Raw genomic sequence first — 17,001 nt, forward strand, 5'->3', positions numbered from 1 at the left:
ATATATATATAGTAATTTATAAAACATATATAGTAATTTATAAAACATATACACATGTATACGTTAAATATATACTACTTTAGAAGATATATACACATATATATGCACCATTCAATATATATGTACTACTTTAAATAAAATATATACTACAATATACATATATATATATACAACAATATGTATATATATATAGTTACATACTAATTTATAAAACATATACACTTGTATACTTTAAAGATATACGTCTATAGAAGATATATACACATATATACGCACCATTCAATATATATGTACTACTTTAAAAAAAGTATATACTACAATATATATACTAATTTATAAAACATAAAGTAATGTATACGTTAAATATACATGTCTATAGAAGATCTATTCACATATATACACTATATTCTATGTATATGTAATACTTTAAATCAAATATACTATAATATATATACATTACAATATATATTTGTATAGTTATATACTAATTTATGAAACATATACACATGTATACGTTCGATATACACGTCTATAGAAGATCTATTCACATATATACACTCTATTCTATGTATATGTAATACTTTAAATGAGATATACTACAATATATATACATTACAATATATATTTGTATAGTTATATACTAATTTATAAAACATAAAGTAATGTATACGTTCGATATACACGTCTATAGAAGATCTATTCACATATATACACTCTATTCTATGTATATGTAATACTTTAAATGAAATATACTATAATATATATACACTACAATATATATTTGTATAGTTATATACTAATTTATAAAACATATACACATGTATACGTTAAATATACACGTCTATAGAAGATTTATTCACATATATACACTCTATTCTATGTATACGCACCATTCAATGTATATATACTACTACTTATAAAATATACTATATTATATATACATTACAATATATATAGATATACTTATATACTAATTTATAAAACATATACACATGTATACGTTAAATATACACTTCTATAGAAGATATATGCACAAATATACAAAACATATGCTACTTAATATAATAAATTAATAACATTTTATAGTAAATTAATAATATATTACAAGTAAGTTTTTAATTTAAAGTAGAAAACTAGAAATTCAATTTAAAATTTTAAATCGTTAAATAAAAAAAAATAAAAAATAAGGACTAAGGAGTGAATGAATTTGGAGAATTTTATTGATTGCAAAATGATCCAAAATTTACAATTTACATGAATGAAAAATCTATAAATTATGCATCATTTTTTCCAACTCATTCATGTTAATAGTAATGGAAACTTGCATAGGATAGTCGAAGTCAACGGGGGCAAAACCATGCATTGGACTTGATTCTGCTGAGTTCTCCCGTGAAGTCATAATTTCTTCAAGTTTCAGCTCGTCACTCGGCTCCGGTTCCGTTCCTTGGTTTCTTCTTTCCGCTCTAATCCAATCTCTGAGGCAAACTAGAACATTCATTGCATTACTTCCCAATGAGTGTCGGTTGTCTCCAAGCTGCTGTCGTCCCTGACTAAAGGCGCTCTCTGATGCAACGGTTGATATTGGAACATTTAAGATATCTCTAGCTAATCTTGAAAGCACAGGATATTGTGTTTCATTACTCCTCCACCAATCCAACGTGTTGATCTATCGTCTGCGATCCTCTGGTGCCGTCCGAAGATAATATTTCAGCTCTTCCCGATAAGTTGATGTGTAAGTTCTCTCATCAACATTGTTCCAACAATTTAAATCATAAAACGAATCAGAAAAACCACTATGTGCCGGCCTTTTAGAAGATGATGGCTCCTCGGGAGGATGAGGAGCGACAGTTGGAGTGATATTTGTAGGTACGGCTAAATCAAATAAATCAGCATAGTGATTATATAATTTTTCTATGTAATCCTTTGCATCAGCCGTAGCCGTCCACAAATCAGGTTGTACTTGTTCAGAATCATGGTTAGTATTTATTTCTAAGTTAGTATAAATAAGAGTACTAAAGTGACACATATGATTATATTTCATGCATGGATTTAGCATAGCAACAACCAAGTAAATAGGGGGAATCGGGAAAAAATATTTTTTAAATTTCGTAAACATGGCGCCAACAGTTTCTTTATAACCTTCTTTATTTTTATATTCTTTGAGCAAACCATAAATATCGGCTATATATGTCAAAATATTACAAATAGTAGGATAATAAGCACCGAAAAATTCAACCGTAGCTACATAAAATTTTTCTAAAAACTTAACAAGATCATTAATTACAACCCAATCAGAATTATGTAGCATGCAATCAGCAGAATCAGCAAATGAACTGCAATGTTGGTTAAAAGCTAGTGTAATAGGAATTATATATTTATAACAAGTTTTTAAAAATTCATACGTAGAATTCCATCTAGTATCAATTTCCTCAGGCATCAAAATCGGTGTAAGTCCATTTTCTTGACATTTAACTTTAAATTCTCTAATTCTCGATCTACGATTATTTCCTTGAATAAAACCAACAGCAAGACGAATTTTTTCAATATAAAGCTCAAAAAACTCAAGACCATCTTTTACAATTAAATTATATATATGACATGCACACTTAATATGAAAAATTTCAGGCAAGGGCGGAGATAGCGTAGATTTAATTTTTGTTATAGCAGTCTTGTTGTTAGAAGCATTATCAAAAGCAATACATAAAATTTTATTTTCGATACCATAATATCCGATAATTTTAACAATAGAATCAACAATAAATTGTCCAGTATGTTTACGATCTTCATCATATAAAAAAGCAAGAATACGTTTTTGCATCACGAAATTACTATCCATCCAATGACAAGTAACGGTTAAATAATCATTTTTATTTACAGCACGACCAAGATCAGAAGTTAGGGACAATCTACATTGAATATTTTTTAACAATGTTGATAAATAAAAACAACATTGTGAATGGAGTCTAAAAATATCAGACCGACAAGTAGTTCTAGGAATACCATTAAACATAGGATTATAAATTGCTTGTATACAACGAATAAAGGCATCAGAAGAAGGAAAACTAAAAGGCAAACAAGCCACAGCTACCATTTTAGTTATTTCTTCCCTGTCCCTCAATTTATTATACTTCTTCGCTACGTAACCGGTTGCGGGGTCCATTCTAGTTTGCGTTGACCCACCAACATCCCCACCACCTTTTGCAATATTTAACTCTCTTTTGTGATCTTCAGCTATATGTCTCATTAACGTACCCGTACCCCCTTGCTTGCCTCTACTTCTATGCTTATATATTTGTTGACAAATATTGCATTGCACCTCAATATCTGATATACGTTCAAAAAATTGCCATGCAATACTAGTTCTTTTACGAGGTTTTGGGGCACTGGGAGGACGGGAAGGGAGATTAACTGATTCAGATCAACGTTAGCATCTCCTACTGCAGGTGTCTCAGCAATATTTTCATTATCTTCGTCTAAATTAACCGCATCTACTTCATTTTCTTCTTCTATACCATAATTTTCCTGAGCTTCTTCATAATCCATATCGTGAGCACCTACACCTATTTCTTCCTCAAAAGGTGTACCAAGCGGTACCGGAGGCGAAGGCACACGGGTATATCTACTACTTGAACTACCTCTACCGCTAGTAATTCGCTTTTTACTACCACTACCTCTTCCGGGACAAAAATTTTTAACACCTTTAGTAGCGAGGTTTCTTAATTTATCCATAATATAAATTAAATTAAACTAAAAATATTCAAACTACACAAATATGATAAAATTAAATATTAAACAATTAATACAATAAATAAAAATTAAACGTAAGAGATGGAACAACAATACTAAATTTTGGAAGTATCCGAAGATTGCAACTTTAGAAACTTCCGCTTGTACTTTGTAAACGAAAAATTAAAAAATTAAAGTGAACACTTTAAGAAATTAAATATATTGAATATTTGAGAATTGAAAATTGAGATTTGAGAGAGTGAAAAACTGTGTGAAAAATGATTTGAAGTTGTAGGGTATTTATAGATTTTTTTTTTGGGATTAAAAAATATTTTTTAAAGTTTTTTTTTTTTTTAATAAATGGGTCCAAACGGAACGGCTAGTTTGGCCCAAAATCCAAAAAATATATTTTTTTTTAATTTTTCCAGGTCGGGCCGGGCCGGTTAACCGGCGGGCCTGGACCAGGCTTGGTCCGGACCGGGTTAATCGGGCCCATTTTAACAAAATAACTGGCCCGGGACCTGGAACCCCGGCCCACTTGACACCCCTACTCTGGGGTGACGCTCCCAACAAAATTTCTCCATATCTCAAAGCTCAAATTTGAGACTCCTAATTAAGGGTGGAACAGTCCTAACAATTAATCACAACCATGATAATTAAGGTGAACATTAATCAACGTTACCATCGCAAAGTAATATGCAAATTGTTTTCCCTTTAATTTATTTTTAAGGGGAGGTGGCTCCATCTGGGGGAAGGTTATACATAGGAACTAGATTTTATGAGATGAATGTAGTAAGAAGTGAGATTTTCTTCTTTTCTTTTTTAAGTAAATTTCTTCCATAATTTTTTTAAAAGTTCTTTGCCCCTATATTAAGGTTTTATAATGTATCATATTATATTATGTTGTATTAATTGTATCGGTACGAATTTAACTTTCGGATCGATTGTATCATTTTTTGCTATTACATAATATCGTACATCATGAATTTGAAGGATAAAACCTACAAGGAAAGTAGGTACGAGATAGATCTATTATAAAAAGACAGGATAAAGTATAAAATAGAATTATTAAATAATAAGTACATATAAAATGAGGAAAAAAAAAAAGGAATACACAAAATGAATTTTTTTTTTCATCGTTTCCTAATGATGAACTTAACGAGATGATACGATCCAATAAATCAAAATAACGATACGTATTAATCTCTCATTCTCTCTCTGTTTCTTTTCAATGGATTGACTAGCTATCAATCTTTTGCTGTTCTTGCAAATCATGCGTTGATGAGATAAGGTGATAAAATATGTTCTCTCAACATCATATTTATGGGTACAAAGTAAAGATAACTTTGGCAATCTTTATATCCTCAAAAAAAATTGCAAAAGTTACAAGATGGATATTAACATAATGGAGAATTAATATAGGTCTGGGATTTGGTAACAAGAATTGAACTCTATGAGATTGAATCTATTGTTATTCCTCAGTAGCTCAATGATAGAATGATTGACTATCAGCCGATGATCATAGGTTCAAATCCTATTTTGGGAGATTTGACGGTATGGACTAACTTTGCCTGTTAAGAGTAAATAACCCTTTCATGTCTTAGTAACTATTACTCTATTCAATTTCAAGCTTTTAATTAAGCTTGTTATGAGTAGCCATTTGAAACTACCTTTCAAGTAACCTAATAAAATAATGCAAAAGAAAATTAAAAACTAAGCAGTCAATGTATAGAAACTAAACAAGGAAAATGGAAGCAAAATTGTTTTCACCATTTGTAAAATGAGTAAATGGCGACTTATTTTAGGCAACAAAATGAGGTCTTAGATAACTTGGTCACCATTATACACAGTCCAAAGGGAGTAAAAACTGGAAAAACTTTCCTTTCTAAACATTTATTTTACTCCATTGGTTGCTAAATACTTGTCATTTTAAAAAATCAAGACATAATTAATTGTTTGTTTTCATCTTTACCTAGTCATAAATATACAAAGATATTAATGTGGTGCAAAAGAAAGATATATTATTATATTAAATTGATAGGAGTATCCTTATTATTTTTCTTAAGAAGTGTGACAAAAAAAAAAGACAATTATTTAGAAATGAAGAAAGTACTTTAAAAAGGAGTCGAAATCCTACTTAATTTTTCGTTTGGGAAAACAATATTCCAGTCACCTTTTCAATGGGCTAATAATCTCTTTAATCGCAAATCTACTAGTATTAAAATTGGATTTGAGTCATTGCATGTAATATTAAAATATTAAAAATGGCATTCACAAATAAGAAATTTTGACTCGAGAGGATTTATCGGAAAAAATTTTTTATTTTTTAAAATAAAAGTAATAATTAAACTATTCATTTCATACTTCACTTATAAAATCACCTTGAATATGATTGTTGTTGTTGACATCAAGAAAAAGCAAATCTCAATCTAGTAATATAGTTAGTACCAATACTAAAATTTGGGTTGGGATGTGTGCACTCAAAGGCGTTTACATTCTTAACGCAAAGATTTTAAAAAGGTATTATTTGTTTCTTGCTTAATTATTTGAAGCAAAATGATGGAGGTTGTATTGACTTCAAAACATATATCTCCAAGATAATTAACTTTTGACACTAAAATTTGGTGCTTGGTGATTTGAAGAGTAGATACATTATGAATTAAAGAAAAAAAGTTGCATAAATATAAAAAATTGCACTTAAAAAAAAATAGGATGATCAAGAGTATGTTAGAATAATAATTTTTCATCTCACGATATGTCTGTTCGAACCATTTTTCAAGTACACTATGAATTGTAGAGTTAAGATATATATATATAATCATAGAATTGTTTTCCTATTTGTATGTGAAACTTGGTAGAGGGTAGCTCGGTGCACTAAAAGTTCTTTTAAATGCGGAGTCTAACGAAATAATCGAGCCATTAAGATTTATTATACACAATCTTATCTCACCTTTCAACAAGAAATTATTTTTACGGCTTGAACCCATGACTTTCTGTTGAGATGAACAGGAAGAAAGGCTTGAGGTTTCCAGCTCAAGTAGGAACTAAGAAGCTGAAGTTAACAAGAAGCATTATGCATAACTAACTTTGTGAAAAGTTAGTTATGACCGTTAAGAGGTAGTTAGAATTAGTGAACTCTAGAAGCTTCTATGCTTATCTATATATAGTGATCACTCATGTATATGTAACTACATTATCAAGATAGAGATTGATTCATCTCATTCATTTCTACAACTATCAAATAACACTCTCTTCTTCCCATCAGTTCTATTTCTTTCTCTCCTTCTACCTTTCTGGTTCTATAGCTTCCATAAGAGAAGTATTGTATTCTTAGTAATCTTGATGATCTTCTCTCGTTTAGATCATATAATTCTACATGGTATCAGAGCCACACGATCTGATTAACTTCTAAGTCATTCTGCAATCTGCAATCTGCAATCTCCTAATTTTTTGAGTCTGCAAGTTGAAATTTGCAATCTGCAATCTATTCTTATTTCTGGTGTTGGAAACTGCTTTGATCTCTACAGTTATCTTGTTGGTTCTAATACAACTTACTTAAGTTTGAAGAGTATATATTCTTGAGTCTCAAGAACTGCAAAGCAATTCAAGAAGTGAAAGTTGTTAGCAATTTCTTCTAAAAAAGGAAAAAATGAAAACTGAAGTTGTTGCACCTGTAACCAGAAGCACTACTCAGGCTCTGGATCATAATCATCCACTTTACCTACATTTTGCAGATGTGAGTGGTATTTATTTGATTTCCCTACAATTTACTAGTTCTGAAAACTATTCTATCTGGAGAAAATCTATGAGAATTGCATTGTTAGGGAGAAACAAGTTAGGTTTTATTTATGGATCTTGGAAGAAAGAAAGCTTTAGTGCAGAATTAGGTTACCAGTGAGAAAGGTGTAATGTTGTAGTGCAGTCTTGGTTGATGAACACTGTCTCAAGTTCCCTGTTAGGAGGCATCGTCTATGCAACTACAATATATGAAGTATGGGAAGATCTCGAAGAAAGATTTGACAAACTTGATGGGTCAAGAACATTCAACCTAAACAAAGAGATTGCTACATTAGTGTAGGGTACTATGAGTGTTGCTGTATACTTCACAAAGTTGAAAGAATTGTGGGTAGAACTTGAGGCATTAGTACCTCCACCTAGTTGTAATTGTAAAAAATCAAGGGAATTCTTAGTATATTTGCAAAGGCAAAAACTTTATCAGTTCTTGATGGGGCTCAATGATAATTACCTTCAAGCAAGGAGCCAAATCCTCATAATGATACCTTTACCCTCAGTAAATCAGGCATATTCCATGATCATCAGTGATGAATCCCAAAAATCAATGACTTTCTGTGCAGGACTTCTTGGTGCTATGCCTGCAGTACATGGTCATGATCCTACTGCAATGTATTCAAGAACTATAGGCTTAAAGTTCAGAAAGAATCAAAACCTATTCTATGAGTTTTGCAATATGAAGGGACATACTAAAGATATCTATTATAAACTAGTTGGCTATCCTAATAATTCAAGGTTCAAGAAGAGAGGGGGAGCACCTTCAAATATCTAGTCAGGGTCAAGTATTGGTGGACTCTCTGCCCACAATTCCTACTCAGAAAGGCACAATGAAATCCAAGATACAGAAGCACAAACTGCTAACTCTCAAGTCAAGAATATGGTGCAAACTGGGACTTGTGCATTCACTCAAAGTCATCTTGATCAAATTGTTCAACTGCTAAACCAAACACAACTAAATTTTAACAATACTAATATACAAGGACCCTCAATCAATGCTGCCAGCAGCTCAGGTATATCTAACCACAAAGTCTTCTCAGTGTCAAAGATCCTCCAGAATTGGATTATTGACATCGGTGCCACCAATCATATGGTGTCTAACATTGATATGATTGATAGTATATTAATAAAACAACCAACAGAGTCAAAACATGTTCAGTTACCTAATAGGGATAAAGCATTGGTAACTCACATTGGCTCAAGTTCCATTTCTGAGAAAGACACACTTAACAATGTATTTGTGCTACCATAGTTCAAGTATAATCTGATGTCTGTATCACAAGCAACAAAAGACTTAAATAGTGTTGCTTCTTTTTATCCTAACTTTTGTATTTTGCAGGACCTCTCAAATGGGAAAGTGAAAGTAATTGGTAAAGAATGCAATAGATTATACTTGTTGGTCAACTCTATTAAGGAAAACCTGAGAACTAAGGCTGTCAACTTGTCTGCTCAAAGGACATCATCTTTTAGTACTGCTGATATAAGCTTGTGGCATAAGATACTAGGCCACACCTCTAGTAAAACCTTAACCACCATGCTTTGTCTAAATCAGCATAGTGTAGAAGATATTATCAAAAAGTGTGATATATGCCCATGTGCTAAACAATGCAAACAATTTTTCATTCTAGTACTAGTCTTACTACTGATAGTTTCAATCTTGTTCACATGGATGTATGGGGTCTCTACAGAGTACCAACTTATTATGGAAATAAATACTTTTTGACTATAGTTAATAACTACACTAGAATGACTTGGATTCACTTACTTAAAATGAAGTCTGATGTCTGTATTGTTATTCTTTTATTCATACAGTTTGTTAAAACACAATTTAATAAAACAGTCAAGATAATTAGATCTGACAATGGATTTCAGTTTATTAATAGCACTTGCACCACCTTATTCAATAGACTAGGCATCATACCCCAAAGATCATGTCCTTACACTCTTCAGCAAAATGGACTAGCTAAAAGGAAACATAGACATATACTTGAGGTCACTAGAGCTATCAGACTTCAATCTCACTTCCCTCTTAGATTTTGGGGTTATTGTGTGCAAGCTGTTGTATATTTAATTAATAGAATGCATTCTACAACTCTAGCTATGTATCCATATCAAAAACTATACAATAGACTACCCTTCATAAACTACTTGAGAGTACTAGGATGCCTGTGCTGTGCAAAAGATCTAACTCAAATGATAAGTTGGAGTCTAGAGTTAGGACAGCAGCATTAATGAGGTACTCAGAAACTCAAAAAGGATACATACTATATGATCTTACTAACAAATCTTTAGTTGTCAGCAGAGATACATCTTTTCAAGAGTCTGAGTTTTCTTTCTCAAAAACAACCTCATAACCACATCTACTTGTGGAAAATTTGGTAGACTGAGTCAAGAAGAATTACTAGTTCTTCTCAAACTACTAATAATGACCTGGTCCACATTCCCCATCCAGCTAATGACAACACATCATCTATAGCTCCTACAACCTCAAGAGTGAGGCAAAATCCAATACTAACTATAAATCAACCAGAGGCACTCAAATACCTATATGGCTCAAGAATTTTATCTTTCTAAGCCTGCAGGACAAATCTCTATATCCTCTATCAGATTATGTTTCTTATAGTAATATTTCACCTAACTATAATGTTTTTCTTTCAGCTTTCTCTTCATTGACAGAGCCAAAGACTTATGTTGAGGCTGCAAGAGATCCACAATGGGTATAAGCAATGAAAGCTGAAATTTAAGCTCTTCAAGACAACAAAACATGGAAAATAGTTCAACTTCTAACAACAAGAAGCTCTATTGGCTGCAAGTGGATTTACTAGATAAAATACAAGTCAAATGGTGAAGTGGAGAGGATGAAAACAAGATTAGTTGCCAAGGGTTACAACCAACGAGAGGGGATTGATTACTAAGAGACATTCTCACCAGTGGTTAAGATGGTCACGGTGAAATCTGTGCTATTTATGGCTGCATCTAAGCATTGGCATATACATCAAATGGATGTATACAATGCCTTCTTACAAGGTGACTTAACTGATGAGATATACATGGACATGCCTCAAGGTTTTGTGAGCCAAGGGGAGAACATGGTATGTAACTCACAAAGTCATTATATGGACTTAGACGAGCCCCAAGACAGTGGAATTCTAAGATTACTCAGGCTCTCATCAAGTCCTAGTTTCAACGAAGTCACTATGATCACTCCTTATTCACTTAGAATATAAGTCAAGGTAGAGTTATTGTACTCATATATGTAGATGACATGCTGATAACAGGTGACATACTGAAACTCATTGAAGACACTAAAAGACATCTATAATAGACATTCAAAATGAAGGACCTAGGTGAGCTAAAATACTTCTTAGGAATTAAGTTTTCAAGGTCAGAACAAGGTATACTCATGCATCAGAGAAAATATGATCTTGAGTTAATATCTGAACTAGGACTATCAGCTGCCAAACTTGCAAAGACACCTATAGACACTAGTCAGAAACTCAAAACAAGGGAGTATGATAAATATATAAGAGGAGAAGCACTACAGAAAGATAAATTTCTATCTGATCAAGGTCAATACCAGAGATTGATTGGAAAGCTGCTATACCTCACTGTCACCAAACATGATATAGCTTATGGTGTGCAAACTTTAAGTCAATTCTTGCAGCAGCCAAAGAGATCTCACATAGAAGCAGCCTAAAGAATAGTCAAATATATCAAAGAACAACTTGAAAGGGGTTACTCCTATCAAGTAAGCCTCAAGGCCACATTACTGTATTTTGTGATGCTGACTGGCAACATGTCCACAAACAAGAAGATTAGTTATTGGTTTCTTAGTAAAGGTTGGAGAATCACTGGTAGCTTGGAAATCTAAGAAACAAAACACTATCTCAAGAAGCTCAGAAGAGTTAGAATATAGAAGCCTAGCATCAACTATTACAAAACTAATTTGGCTAATTCGAATGCTTAAAGAGATTAGTATGGAACTAAAACATCCTACCACAGTTTACTGTGACAGTAAGTCTGCATTACAAATTACAACCAATCCTGTTTTCTATTAAAGGACCAAACACAGAGAGATAGATCTCCACTTCCTAAGAGAGAAGCTGCAATAGGGCATTGTGCAGATAGAGTACATCAACACCAAGCAACAATCTGTAGATCTATTAACCAAAGGGCTATCTAGAGACCAACATATTCATCTGACTTCCAAGCTAGGTATGCTCAACATATTCTCACCACCTGTCACACCCCTATTTTTACTGCATCCGACCCCGCTAGGGAGTTGGTTTTAGAGAAAAATGAGTTTTTTCAAATAATGTGATGTTTTGAATAGGGATTATTTTATTTACAGAGTCGCCACTTGGAATTGAGTTTGGGTATTCCAAGTCACCTTATTGAATCCCCAATCAAAAGGAAATGACTCTTTGTTTTATTGGTCTGCGAACTAGAAAATAAGGAATTTTGTTGACCGAGAGAGAAGGTGTGAGGCACCCCTCGAGTCCCGTGGTTCTAGTACGTTTGCTTTAATGACTTACGTCTGACTTAAGTTAATCTTTTAGATATATAAAATATTTGTTAGCCTAAAAGTTACTTACATCCTGCTTTTATTTATTGAGAATTTATTAAAAACTGCATTGATGCGTGGCTTACCGATAGTAGTACTTTTCGGCCTTACCACGAGTTTTGGTATATCTCTCCCACCTTTGAGGCATTTATGGATCTCTCCATTTTTCAAAGTCTAAATAAGCACCTAATATGTTCAGAATCTACCCAACTCGATTAGATCGGTTTTAAATGATAAGTTAGGTTTTATTATAACAAATGGTGGGTAGCAGGGTTTTCCAACTTCATCGTTAATTTTTACTTGTATAATAAACTTTTAAATTCTTGAGGTTGAGACCCTTTATTTTACAAGTTCACTCCCATACAATGGGTTTTTCCTCTCCTTTCAATTTTTTTTTTGAGATGGGTCTGGAATAAATTCACAATCCCTTACTTTCCCTTTCATGCACTTAATAAATCATATCTTGAAACAGTTGACTAGATTTGTGATAATCTTAGAGATGATGAATTAATCTGAATCATTGCGACACCCCCCAAATGATACACTAACATTTCCTTTCAAGTGTTATACATAATTTTCCAATAAAGAAACATTGAATTAAGTAGTGATGATCAAATGACACGTAAAGAAATTATAACATCGAAATTTTCACATTCTAACAAACTAGAAACTTGAAATAGTGACTTAATGATAGCACTATTCTCCAGTTTTACCGTGGTTATATTTTCCTTAAAATAGAACTTAAACTTTCTAAAGTTTAATACCTAATCTCTCCTCTCGAGTAGTTGTTTTCTCCCCATTTTCTCGTTGGAATTGATTAAGTCAATCTTATAGTAGTACACATTTAAGGATTAAACAAAAATCAAACTGAGATGACTCAACACTCACTCAAAATAAATTTCATAACAGTTGGAACATTAAAATCCCATTAAGAAAGGACAAACTTAAAATTTCTTGAAAGAAATTTATAAAATATTCTTTCGGATGTATCAGTAGAACAATGTATATCTTATGTGGATGGAAAAATGCAGTAGAAATGTCAATATTTAGAAAATGCACTAAAGGCAGCAATACTTACATCTCTTATTTTCAAACGATGGGACTTCACCTAGTAGAACGTAGAGAATTTTGAAAAACCATTTTTTATGTTCGTGTAACTAAACCATACTTTATTTTAACAACTAGACTTATTACCATGAATAAGTTTTCATCGCCATTAGTGGTTACTAAAACATGAAAGTTCATTAAAAAATATAATATGCTTATCATCGTTGTTGTATCGAGAGAATAAGAAAAATTAATAAACTAACAAGAAGAAAATTATACGTTACAAAGAGTAACAACTTTATGAGAATATTAAATTAATAAAAATGAAATGAGTCAAATGAACGTTAAGAAATGGACCTCTAATATGAAGCCAATGCTTTCTCCAATATATTGAAACAGAAGATAAAAATGAACCTCAACTATTTTCAGTTCGCTTGCAATCTCCTGTGTGATGAATTAAACCGAGTAAAGGAGCAAACGCCATCACCGGAAACTCGAAACAAAATCCGAACTCAATTCGTGGCTCTTTTTTGTTTCTTTTCCTCTTCTTCCTTTTTGTTTTTCTCTTCTTACAGAATGTTATTTTTCTCTCTTTTCTTTATGTGTGTTTGTAGTGCAGGTTGTGGACGTGGGAAATTGGAAGATAATGGGGGAGTGGTTTTAGGTTGGTGGGAAAAGGGTGATGGGGTAGTTTAGGGCTTCTTCTTTTTTTGTTATTTTTTTAAAATTAATGTTTTAAATAAAAATAATAAAAGAAAAAAAAATAAAAATAAAAAAATAAAATTTATTTAAGACTAATAAACTATAAGTTAAATAATTAATCTTAAAACATGATTACGAAATATTAATATTACTAGATTATTTATTAAAATTAAAAGAAGAAAATAAATATGATTTAAAAATTTTCTTTTTTTAATTAGTAAATAAATAAATAAATAATAATGAAAATAAAAGCTTATTTAAAATGTAACTCTATTTTTGTAGTTTTCAAAACTTTTAAACAAACTTTGTAAAATAAGATAAACTGAAAATATCTAATTTAGGCTTAAAAAAATAAAAATAAATTGAACACTAAAATGACATAAAAACGTTAAATCTGGTCAAAAATTAGGTATTTACACCACCTAGCTTGAGGGGGAGTGTTGAGATGAACAAGAAGAAAGGCTTGAGGTTTCTAGCTCAAGTAGGAACTAAGTAGTTGAAGTTAACAAGAAGCACTATGCATAACTAACTTTGTGAAAAGTTAGTTATGACTGTTAAGAGGTAGTTAGAATTAGTTAACTGTAGAAGCTTCTATGCTTGTCTGTATATCATGATCACTCATGTATATGTAACTACATTATCAAGATAGAGATTGATCCATCTCATTCATTTCTACAACTCTCTAATAACACTCTCTTCCCATCAATTCTGTTTCTTTTGTCACCTTCTTCCTTTCTTGTTCTATAGCTTCCATAAGAGAAGTATTGTATTTTTAGTAATCTTGATGATCTTTTCTCGTTTAGATCATATAATTCTACACTTTCTAATCACACTACATCAACTTTTATTAATTACTCTAAGACTTCATTGGTACGAGAAACTTATTAAAGTTGAAAACTATCCTTTAGTATGAGGGAACAAAATTTGTTAATAGCTAATTACACAACTCATAGTTTGTTACTATTTGCCGCATGGAGTAAAGGGGTGTAGAGAAAGACTTGTACGTTTGTGATTAGAAAAGGCCGTTACTCTTTTTCTCTCTCATAAGTTAATGTAATTATTTTGAAAAAAATATCCATTTCAATTTGTTAAATGGTATGTTGCAATGCACCCTCTATTGAAAAGTTTAATAAAAAATATATTTGTATTTTAGGTTTGAAACACATTTATTAAGACAATCCTTTTTTTCTTTTGAAAAAAACCAAGCATGTGTAAGTAGTTTCGACCTCATGGATAAATTATGAATAGAAAACGATCATGTCCCTTTGGGGTCATCCGATAAACTTGAAACAATATAGAGAAGATTAACATGATCCCTGCGCAAGGATGACACACACAAATAGAAAATAATCATCAATTCTATTATAACCTGTCTGAGATGAATTTAAATGAAGCAACATGGTTAGTGAAGATTTATATAGCCAATTTGGTTGGAACTAAGGGGTAGCTATTCGTAGTATCTTGAGATCTTATAACGTTAATCACATTCTTTGCTCTATTTTTCTAATGCATTCACAATATTAGTCTAATTCTGCTCTATTTTTCTGATTTGATTACTAAGTCAATTTGATAGATTTTTTGCACCTAGTTTTGGTCTATGATATATATGCCACTTCGGGCATCTCTTTAAATTGCATATCCCATTTTGCATAGAGAAGTATAAAAATTCAGGAATAACATCGGGATATATTATATATTTGATTGAAGGAGAGCGTTAGCGTAAGTGGTAAAATTGTAGTCATGTGACTAAGAGGTCACATGTTCAAGCTTTGAAAACAATCTTTTGCAAAAATCAAGAGTAAAACTACGTATAATTGACCCTTGTGATCCGGTTTGCACTAGACTGCCTTTTTATTTTTTTGAATAATTTGTCTCAATCCTTTGGACCAATCGCAACTTTCAAAATTCATGGATAAAATCTTAAAAATGGCATACTATAAATGACGTATGAGATCATAAAGTAATAAAATGTTGGTGTCATGGCAATAATGGAAAGCCCTATCTCATATGGAAAACACAACAGCCCATATTGGAAACAATTGCAATCAGACGCTACTTCCACTCCCTTCTTTCCCCTTTTCCCTTCTTTACTCAGACCTAAGCTTTTATCCGAAAGCCACATCTTCTTTTGTCCTTTTTTTTTTTAAATAATCGTACTGTCTGGGTCAGTTTACCGGAACATCGACTAATTTCATCGAATATTATCCACCTCCTATCAACAAAAGATTTCAGGTAACTGTGTCCAACAAGACTAGAACAGATAAAAAGAAATCACTTAGTGTTTGTGTTTCACTTTGCTAGGATTTGTTCCAGAGACCTCATGTTTTCGGCCCACTTCATTAATCACTATGCCACACCCTTGAGTGCATACCTCATTTTGTCCTTTTAAAATAAAAATTGCTTTATATATAATTCAAAGCTACCTCATATGGTTACAATAATTCAATCTTTGTGTATGTGGAGATTGGAGACTCATTAAAAGAACCCTCCTTTTATTTGCAACTTTCTTTCAAGTTTGACCACCTTTTCAACAATAATAGATGATGTTTAGCTAAGCTTTTTGGCTTAATTATTTATGCATTTTGGTATATAGCCAAATCACGTATAAACTAAGAAATTGTAAGCCAAAATCAACTAAAGTTGTGAGTTGGTCTTTTACTTTCAACTTATAAGTTAAACAAATAAAACCATTTTTAGTTTGGTCAATTTTTTTATTTCCTTATACATATTTATTTTAACGAGACTCACAACGAAGTTAACAATAAACTGAAGATTTGAAGATAGACTTTGAGACTCACAATGAGTTAACAATAAGCTGGAGATTTGAAGATAGACTCTCGAGTCGAAAGAGTTCAGGTTGAGTGTGACTAAAATAGAATACTTAGAGTGCAAGTTCAATGATGTAATGCATAAGTCGGATATACAAGTGAGACTATTATCCAAGGAAAAGGGGTCATTCACTAGGTCATCCAAAAGAGATGAAGTTTCAAGTATCTTGGGTTTATTATTCAAGGAAATGAAAAGATTATCGAAAATGTCACTCACTACATTGATGCAGAGTGGATGAAATGAAGGCTTGCATCCAGAATCTTATCTAGTGTGATAAAAAGATATCAACAAAACTTAAAGACTTACGAGTGGTAGTCAGAGCAAATATGCTATATGAGGCAGAG

General features: G+C 31.9%; 1 non-coding gene across 1 annotated transcript; it reads left to right on the plus strand.

The window, feature by feature from the left end:
• Positions 1-15,087: 15,087 nt before the first annotated feature.
• Positions 15,088-15,189, plus strand: LOC124887498. Its single transcript, XR_007045271.1, has one exon. It is a non-coding gene; the product is annotated as a U6 spliceosomal RNA (small nuclear RNA).
• The last annotated feature ends 1,812 nt before the right edge of the window (positions 15,190-17,001 follow it).

Source organism: Capsicum annuum, chromosome 9, assembly GCF_002878395.1.
Source record: "Capsicum annuum cultivar UCD-10X-F1 chromosome 9, UCD10Xv1.1, whole genome shotgun sequence".
Classification (NCBI taxonomy): domain Eukaryota; kingdom Viridiplantae; phylum Streptophyta; class Magnoliopsida; order Solanales; family Solanaceae; genus Capsicum; species Capsicum annuum.